The sequence below is a fragment of the Oncorhynchus nerka genome, linkage group LG21 (genome assembly GCF_034236695.1).
Source record: "Oncorhynchus nerka isolate Pitt River linkage group LG21, Oner_Uvic_2.0, whole genome shotgun sequence".
Classification (NCBI taxonomy): domain Eukaryota; kingdom Metazoa; phylum Chordata; class Actinopteri; order Salmoniformes; family Salmonidae; genus Oncorhynchus; species Oncorhynchus nerka.
The window spans coordinates 5880536-5891109 of record NC_088416.1 but is presented as its reverse complement, the minus strand read 5'-3'; positions in this window follow the sequence as shown (position 1 = coordinate 5891109).

The window sequence follows — 10574 nt, the reverse complement described above, 5'->3', positions numbered from 1 at the left end:
CTGGCTTTTGGTTATAAGAGTGGTTGTACAGTCTTGCGAAACCCTCTTTCAGAAGGGAAACCTGTTTTACTACATGTTTTCAGAAAAGTGCTGTGTTCAAATTGAATGTTCACACAACCTTAGTATAGAACCGTGTGTAAAGTTATAGTGATTAGATGGTCTGGTGTTACAGTACAGTAATAACAACCACTATGGTCAAATCTACAGTATAGGAAACGTGGAATGTTAAACCATGCACCTTGTAGTACAGTGTGTACATTGATTAGATTACCTGGTATTAAGGTATACCAATGTTCTGCAGTGGTAGAATCTAGAGCATTATGACACCATGGCAACCCTGTATAGAAACATTGATATATAGGGCAGTTACATATCATTTGTAAACAACCACAGACCTTAAAGGCTGCCATCATCAGTAGATTATGAAGAAACAGATGCCTCAATCAGAATCACCTGAGTGCCAAAGTGACTGTCATCGGACACTTAACAGGAAACAGTCCATCAAAAGACAGTGATGGTGACAAGCCCCTTATTGATCGGAAGGGAATGTTTCCTTATTGAAGGAAACAGTCCCTTCCAGAGACTGCCAGTTAACGAATCATTTACTAGAGACTGTCACGCTGGTCCTGTGGACTATCACTGTTTAGACCTGGACAGAGGGAGGGAGGGAGGGAGGGAGGGAGGGAGGGAGGGAGGGAGGGAGGGAGGGAGGGAGGGAGGGAGGGAGGGAGGGAGGGAAAGACAGTGAGAGTGAAAGAGAAAGAGTGAAAGGGAGTGAAAGAAAAAGAGAACAAATCATTTACTAAAGACTGGAATGCTGTCACTGTTTAGACCTGGAGAGGGGGAGTGAGAGAGAGAGAGAAAGAGAGAGAGAGAGAGAGAGAGAGAGAGAGAGAGAAAAAAGCACAATGTTACACAATAATAGAAAGTAAAAACAGGTGAGACTTTTCACTAATCATTACAAGGAGCACGAGCAGCATGTAAACTACAAGATAACCACAAGGTTAACTACAGGACAATCAATCATTTAAAAAATCATGTCCCCTATGAAGCTATGATGCTGAATTGAAAGAGAGCTATTATAAATACAGTAGATGTAGATACAATATGTTTCATATAGATATATTCATTATAGATGTACAATAGATGTACAATAGAGATATAGACAACTTTTCCTTCTGCCTCATCATCGTGACGCCTGTCTGTTGGGTGGCCACTGTGACCTATAACCAGCAAGGACAAGTCAGAGTGTGGAAGAATGTCATCTAACATTTAAATCTCCAGAGGAACATTGCCTCCTTCATAGTTCAGTGAAATTAAGAATCGGACAGAAAGAGAAAAGTTAGTCAAGATAGAAAATCTTCCCTCACAGTGCAGATAGGCCCATATTTCACCCAGCAATACATAATAGTATGACCCAAATACATAATCTCCCTTCACCACAGCCATGCAGCTAAACTAACAAAATGAGTACAGGGGAGAGTCAATTGTTAAGATTTCCCCATTGAAACAATGCAAAATTGTCGCTAACTGGTTTGGTAAACAATTAGCAATCATCCGCACTCCATTTTATAATCCACTTGTGACGGATGAAACACTTCCCTTTGACCTACATTCAATCACCATAACAGTCATGTTTAATAGGAAAGCTAAGATACTGTGTGTTCAGAATATCAGATATTACACAGGGACAGATACCGGGACGGACTGGGACAAGAAACCAGGCCCATTCCTGCCCTGTACTTATAGGACAGATACTGTATGTACAGCATATCAGATATTACACAGGGACAGATACCGGGACGGACTGGGACAAGAAACCAGGCCCATTCCTGCCCTGGACTTATAGGACAGATACTGTATGTACAGCATATTAGATATTACACAGGGACAGATACCGGGACGGACTGGGACAAGAAACCAGGCCCATTCCTGCCCTGTACTTATAGGACAGATACTGTATGTACAGCATATCAGATATTACACAGGGACAGATACCGGGACAGACTGGGACAAGAAACCAGGCCCATTCCTGCCCTGTACTTATAGGACAGATACTGTATGTACAGCATATCAGATATTACACAGGGACAGATACCCGGACGGACTGGGACAAGAAACCAGGCCCATTTCTGGACAGATACTGTATGTACAGCATATCAGATATTACACAGGGACAGATACCGGGACGGACTGAGACAAGAAACCAGGCCCATTTCTGGACAGATACTGTATGTACAGCATATCAGATATTACACAGGGACAGATACCGGGACGGACTGAGACAAGAAACCAGGCCCATTTCTGGACAGATACTGTATGTACAGCATATCAGATATTACACAGGGACAGATACCGGGACGGACTGGGACAAGAAACCAGGCCCATTTTTGCCCCTGGAGGCCCCCATACCTGCCCTGTACTGATAGGACAGATACTGTATGTACAGAATATCAGACATAAGGGCCCAATGTAAACAAAGTATCTCCCTCTGAAGCAACACTAAAGAGGAACTTAAAATCAAACATTTTAATAAATACTGAATATTGAAGGACTGCCTTCGAGCCCCTGTGAAAAAATTACACAAAACCTACTATTACAATAAATCTTTAAAACAAACTATACTGAACAAAAATATGAACGCAACATGTAAAGTGTTGGTCCCATGTTTCATGAGCTGAAAAAAAAGATCCCAGAAATGTTCCATATGCACAAAAAGCTTATTTCTCTCAAATTTTGCACACAAATTTGTTTGCATGCCTGTTACTGAGCATTTCTCCTTTGCAAAAAGAATCCATCCACCTGACAGGTGTGGCATATCAAGAAGCTGATTAAACAATATCATCAATACACAGGTGCATCTTGTGCTGGGGATAATAAAAGGCCAGTCTAAAATGTACAGTTTTGTCACACATCACAATGCCCTAGAATTCTCTAGTTTTGAGTGAGAGTGCATTTGGCATGTTGACTGCAGGAATTTCCATTAGAGCTGTTGCCAGATAATTTAATGTTCACTTCTCTACCATAACCCGCCTCCAACGTCGTTTTAGAGAATTTGGCAGTACGTCCAACCGGCCTCACAACCGCAGACCACCTGTCACCACGCCAGCCAAGGACCTCCACCTCCGGCTCCTTCATCTGCAGGATCATCTGAGACCAACCAACCAGACAGCTGATGAAACTGAAGAGTATTTCTGTCTGTTATAAAGCCCTTTTGTCGGGAAAAACTCATTCGGATAAGCTGGTCCTGGCTCCCAAGTGGGTGGGCCTATGCCCTCCCAGGCTCACCCATTGCTGCACCCCTGCCCAGTCAAGTGAAATCCATAGATTAGGATTTATTTATTTATTTCAGTTGACTGATTTACTTATATAAACTGTAACTCAGTAAAAAAGTTGCAATTGTTGCATGTTGCATTTATACTTTTGTACAGTATACATAAAAAAGCTAATAAGTAAACCAAATGCAATGTTGATGAACAATAAATAGCCTACTAGTGCATTTCATGCTTAATCCATTAATATTGACTTGGATTGAGCATCAAATGCACTGTTTTTCATGGTTAATATAAGCCTATACCACACATGGCTGAAAGCCACTGATCATATAGTAAAGATGTTGATCTACCGTACTTGTCGACTGGCTGAGCCTGGGGTATTTTCACTAGGTTGTTTGACTACTGGGGTACTTGGCAGTGCAACTTTAAGGTAAGCATCCCTATTCAGAGCCAAAATGGCTGGCTGCCAACTGTCAAAGCACCCAGTCCCACTGCACAGGTTCATTTAGCACAAACTAGCATGCCAAGCAGAGATCCATGATGCTCAACAAAGCTTCATACAATGATATCCGTTCATGAAGGAGTTACTGTCATCGGAATTTCATCATTCCTATCATTTTTTATTTTTATTTTTTTATTTCACCTTTATTTAACCAGGTAGGCTAGTTGAGAACAAGTTCTCATTTGCAACTGCGACCTGGCCAAGATAAAGCATAGCAGTGTGAACAGACAACACAGAGTTACACATGGAGTAAACAATTAACAAGTCAATAACACAGTAGAAAAAAAATGGGCAGTCTATATACAATGTGTGCAAAAGGCATGAGGAGGTAGGCGAATAATACAATTTTGCAGATTAACACTGGGGTGATAAATGATCAGATGGTCATGTACAGGTAGAGATATTGGTGTGCAAAAGAGCAGAAAAGTAAATAAATGAATAAATAATAAAAAATAAAAAACAGTATAAAAACAGTATGGGGATGAGGTAGGTGAAAATGGGTGGGCTATTTACCAATAGACTATGTACAGCTGCAGCGATCGGTTAGCTGTTCGCTAACCGAACAGTTCATTAAATTCACTCAGTCTATTTACATTTACATTACATTTAAGTCATTTAGCAGACGCTCTTATCCAGAGCGACTTACAAATTGGTGCGTTCACCTTAAGACATCCAGTGGAACAGCCACTTTACAATAGTGCATCTAAATATTTTAAGGGGGGTGAGAAGGATTACTTTATCCTATCCTAGGTATTCCTGAAAGAGGTGGGGTTTCAGGTGTCTCCGGAAGGTGGTGATTGACTCCGCTGTCCTGGCGTCGTGAGGGAGTTTGTTCCACCATTGGGGGGCCAGAGCAGCGAACAGTTTTGACTGGGCTGCGCGGGAACTGTACTTCCTCAGTGGTAGGGAGGCGAGCAGGCCAGAGGTGGATGAACGCAGTGCCCTTGTTTGGGTGTAGGGCCTGATCAGAGCCTGGAGGTACTGAGGTGCCGTTCCCCTCACAGCTCCGTAGGCAAGCACCATGGTCTTGTAGCGGATGCGAGCTTCAACTGGAAGCCAGTGGAGAGAGCGGAGGAGCGGGGTGACGTGAGAGAACTTGGGAAGGTTGAACACCAGACGGGCTGCGGCGTTCTGGATGAGTTGTAGGGGTTTAATGGCACAGGCAGGGAGCCCAGCCAACAGCGAGTTGCAGTAATCCAGACGGGAGATGACAAGTGCCTGGATTAGGACCTGCGCCGCTTCCTGTGTGCAGCAGGGTCGTACTCTGCGGATGTTGTAGAGCATGAACCTACAGGAACGGGCCACCGCCTTGATGTTAGTTGAGAACGACAGGGTGTTGTCCAGGATCACGCCAAGGTTCTTAGCGCTCTGGGAGGAGGACACAATGGAGTTGTCAACCGTGATGGCGAGATCATGGAACGGGCAGTCCTTCCCCGGGAGGAAGAGCAGCTCCGTCTTGCCGAGGTTCAGCTTGAGGTGGTGATCCGTCATCCACACTGATATGTCTGCCAGACATGCAGAGATGCGATTCGCCACCTGGTCATCAGAAGGGGGAAAGGAGAAGAATTTGTAAGATTCCTATTTAAATAAAATAGACAGAGACCAGTCTTATCAAAATTAGATAATATTATTTATTCTCAGAGCTCGCTGCCAAGGAACCACAAACAACAGTTTATCTACAAAATATGACATCGGTTATAAAATATCCTTCCTCCTATCGACCAAGACAAAACAGCTCACTCACTCCAGACACAAAGCATATCAAGATTCACTTCTGAAATCTTCTGAAATCTCATCCCCATCTATCACTATTCAGCAGACAGCTCCAGATAATGGAAACCCTAGGGAGGCACTCACTGCCTTATCTAAACATCCGAGAGCTAAGTTGAGTCGGTTCAACCATAGGTTAACGACCCTTTTTACTTACTTAAAAACCCACAATCTATTCCTCCCCAACCTAGCTGGAATGATGTTCATTATGTTTAATTACCCCCTGTTTCATGCTACACAATCCCTTCCTTATGAATGAACATTATTAATCAGATATAATAAAACAGGGTAGAGTTTAATTAGTTATAGTTCTATTTAAATGTAGATACTGTTTAGTCATTATTCATAAAATTCCTAAATTCCTGGTTACACACACACACACACACACACACACACACACACACACACACACACAGAGATCACACATATCAGCCAGGCCCACGTAGCACACAGTCTACGAGAGCTGTCATCAGTCTGTAATGTATGAGTATGTATGACAATTCATGTACTTACGTTGGGCGGAGCGCCTCTTAAATATCAGCAGTGCAGCAAGGAGTCCAATGACCAGAGATCCTATGAGCCCAACTGGGGCCACTGGGTGGTGGAATCAGAAGCAAAATCATATTTTGAACCTTCAACTGCGGGGTGAAAAGAAACAATTTACAAATGAAATAGGAAATTCACGTGTTTTTGAATTAAATACATGAGGTGCTACTCTATCTGTGACCAGATATAGATGCACAAAGTCCATAATTGAGAACAAATCAAAGTCAAATCCAAAATCAAATCAAATGTATTTGTCACATACACATGGTTAGCAGATGTTAATGCGAGTGTAGCGAAATGCTTGTGCTTCTAGTTCCGACAATGCAGTAATAACCAATGAGTAATCTAACCTAATAATTCCACAACTACTACCTTATACACACAAGTGTAAAGGGATAAATAATATGTACATAAATATATATGAATGAGTGATGGTACAGAACGGCATAGGCAAGATGCAGTAGATGGTATCGAATACAGTATATACATATTAGATTAGTAATGTAGGGTATGTAAACTAAGTGGCTAGTGATACATGTATTACATAAAGATGCAGTAGATGATATAGAGTACAGTATATACATATACATATGAGATGAGTAATGTAGGGTATGTAAACATTATATTAAGTAGCATTGTTTAAAGTGGCTAGTGATATATTTTACATCAATTTCCATCGATTCCCATTATTAAAGTGGCTGGAGTTGAGTCAGTGTGTTGGCAGCAGCCACTCAATGTTAGTGGTGGCTGTTTAACAGTCTGATGGCCTTGAGATAGAAGCTGAACAAATGAAATCAGATTGATTATTTTTTACAAATATATTCCAGTAGACCTGGATTCAGTCAACCAAAATTCAATGTAATTTCTACTAAATAGAAGTTCCAATATTTTTCTAAAATATCAAATCCAGAGGAAAATGGTTAGCTATGATTGGTCAAAGTCAGTATCAGGTCATTTCACTTGTTCCAACTTAATTTCCAGCGGAGTAATTTTTCGGATTATTTTGATATCTTAAAATAAAACACACAGACTAGAGCTCTTTTCTAATCTAAATATAATCTTATTTTACTTCCTATTGCTAAGAACAATTTGTTTTCGCATCAGATGGATAATTTTTATTTGGAAATTCCCAGCCAGGCAGGTCAGAAAAAAACATTCAAAATGGCTGCCACAGGAAAGAAACACAACTGCAGAGACAGAATGTTCTGGTAAGAAGGTATTATGATGACTGCACTGAATCGTGATAAGAGGGAGCTTTAGACAGATTGGAGACTACTTTATTTCAACATGTGGGCATCATAACAGCCTGGCTGAGACACACTTAAAAGAATGTAATGTTGTATTCTATTCTTCTTCTATTGACCTCCAAGAGAGCCTGAATATCTGATCAGTTTTCTCCTTTCATGAACCTGTGCTGAAAGGTGCTTATCTTTTTATAATCACATTTGGTTGAACTGTATGTAGACAGTACAGGACTCACCTGTGACACTGAGGCTGGTTGTAGCTGTAGCATCACCACGGTCTGTGGTCACCATGCATTCATACACCCCCTTGTCGGCCATCTTGGTCTTTGTCAACAACAAGGACACATTCATATTATCCTTGTTCCAGGATGGCTCAGCAAATTTAAATCCAGGTGTTGGGTTAGATGTATCTTTATGGTATTCCAACAAAAGAGTATCAGCTTCCACCCTCTTCCAGGTCACAATCACGATGGTCACGTTCTCAACAGCTTTGACATTACACTGCAGCAATGACTGTTGACCATAAACCCCATGGTATTCTTCTTTACACTCCAGTTTGATAAATTCTGTGAGTAAAATATAATTTCAGTGAAAAAGACGACATAAATACAGAAGATAATTACTGTTATTGGAGTCAGTTGTATCACAATGTGACCAATCTTACTGAACTTTTAGTCAAAAATGATATACAGTTCTCCCGAACCACAAAGTTAACAATCTGCTGAAAACAATACATCTATTTCTGTATTTGTATATAACATTTTCTAACCATTATTATGGCACAACTTACTCTCAGAGGAATTTCCAGCTCTGATACAGGCTAAATAGATCACAAAAAAACAGGAAGGTGGTAGCTGAAGTCATCTTTGGATTCCTGAGTAGGAAGAGAGAAATGTACAATGGCAACACTTGTCACAGCAGTATGCAGTAAGTCTGTAGACTGCGTGAGGTAGGTCTATAGACCGCCTAACACTCATTAGGCCATAATCTATGGATATCACATGACTGGGAATACAGATGTATCTGTTGGTCAAAGACACCTTTCAAAATAAAAGGGCCTCCCAGTAATTCTGTGCATTCAAATTGCCATCGATAAAATGCAATTGTGTTCATTGTCCACAGCTTATGACTTCCCATACCATAACCCCACCGCCACCATTGGAAACTCTGTTCACAACTTTGACTCAGAAAACCGCTTGCCCAAACGACGCAATACACTTGTCTGCAGTTGTGAGGCCGGTTGGACTTACTGCCAAATTCCCTAAAAGGACATTGGAGGTGGCTTATGGTATAGAAATATACATTACATTCTCTAACAACAGCTCTGGTGGACTTTTCTGCAGGCAGCATGCCAATTGCACTCTCCCTCAAAACTTGAGACATCTGTGGCATTGTGTGGTGTGACAACACTGCACATTTTAGAGTGGCCTTTTATTGTCCCCAGCACAAGGTGCACCTGTGTAATGAGCATGCTGTTTAATCATCTTCTTGATATGCCACACCTCTCAGGTGGATGGATTATCTTGGCAAAGGAGAAATGCTCACTAACAGGGATGTAAACAAATTTGTTCACAACATTTTTCTGGGATCTTTTATTTCAGCTAATGAGACATGGGGCCAACACTTTACATGTTGCGTTTATGTTTTTGTTCAGTGTAAGTGCATAGTGAATGAGGGCCTAACACAGGCCATCAGGCAACTGTCCCCTATTAAACAATCTGTTTGTCACCTCCCATCTGAATTGTCAACATGCCTGTTTCAACTATTTGTTTGGCAGGCAAATACAATCAAATGTGAACATTATACAAATAGACAAAAGAGCATAACATTTGACATTTTAGTCAGACACTCTTATTCAAAGCGAATTAAGTGTTCATCTTAAGACACACTATGTATATACCAAAGTATGTGAACACCCCTTCAAATGAGTGGATTCGGCTATTTTAGCCACATCCGTTAATGACAGGTGTATAAAATTGAACACAAATCTATGCAATCTCCATAGACAAACATTGGCAGTAGAATGGCATTACTGAAGAACCCAGTGACTTTCATCGTGGCACCGTCATAGAATGCCACCTTTCCAACAAGTCAGTTCATCAAATTTCTGCCCTGCTAGAGCTGCCCCGGTCAACTGTGCTGTTATTGTGCTGTTATGTGCTGTTATTGTGCTGTTATGTGCTGTTATGTGCTGTTATTGTGCTGTTATGTGCTGTTATTGTGAAGTGGAAACATCTAAGTGCACAAGCTCACAGACTGCGACTGGCGAGTGCTGAAGCGTGTAAAAATCGTCTGTCCTCGGTTGCAACACTCACTACCGAGTTCCAAACTGCCTCTGGAAGCAATGTCAGCACAAGAACTGTTCGTCGGGAGCTTCATGAAATGGGTTTCCATGGCCGAGCAGCCGCACACAAGCCTAAGATCACTATGCGCAATGCCAAGTGTCAGCTGGAGTGGTGTGAAGCTTGCTGCCATTGGACTCTGGAGCAGTGGAAACGCATTCTCTGGAGTGATGGATCACGCTTCACCATCTGGCAGTCTGACGGACTAATCTGGGTTTGTCAGATGCCAGGAGAATGCTTCCTGCCTGAATGCATAGAGCACTCTATAAAGTTTGGTGGAGGAGGAATAACGATCTGGGGCTGTTTATCATGGTTCGGACTAGACCTCTTAGTTCCAGTGAAGGGAAATCTTAATGCTACAGCATACAATGACCTTCTAGACGATTCTGTACTTTCAGCATGACAATGCATAAAGCGAGGTCCATACAGAAATGGTTTGTTGAGATCGGTGTGGAAGAACTTGACTGGCCTGCACAGAGCCCTGACCTCAACCCCATTGAACGCCTTTGGGATGAATTGGAACGCCGACTGCAAGCCAGGCCTAATCGCCCAACATCAGTGCCTGACCTCACTAATGCTCTTCTGGCTGAATGGAAGCAAGTCCTTCCCAGAAGAGTGGATGCTGTTATAGCAGCAAAGTGGGGATCAACTCCATATTAATGCCCATGATTTTGGAACGAGATGTTTAACGAGCAGGTGTCCACAAACGTTTGGTAATGTAGTCTAGATAGATGGATCAACCACATATCACAGTCATTGTGAATACATTTTTCCTCAGTGAAGTAGCAATCAGCAAAGTGAGAGCTAGTAAGGGAGGGAAACATCAATTTTCACACTGAAGGAAACACATTTTATTATTAAGGACACAATATGTGGGAGATGACAGTACTGTTAA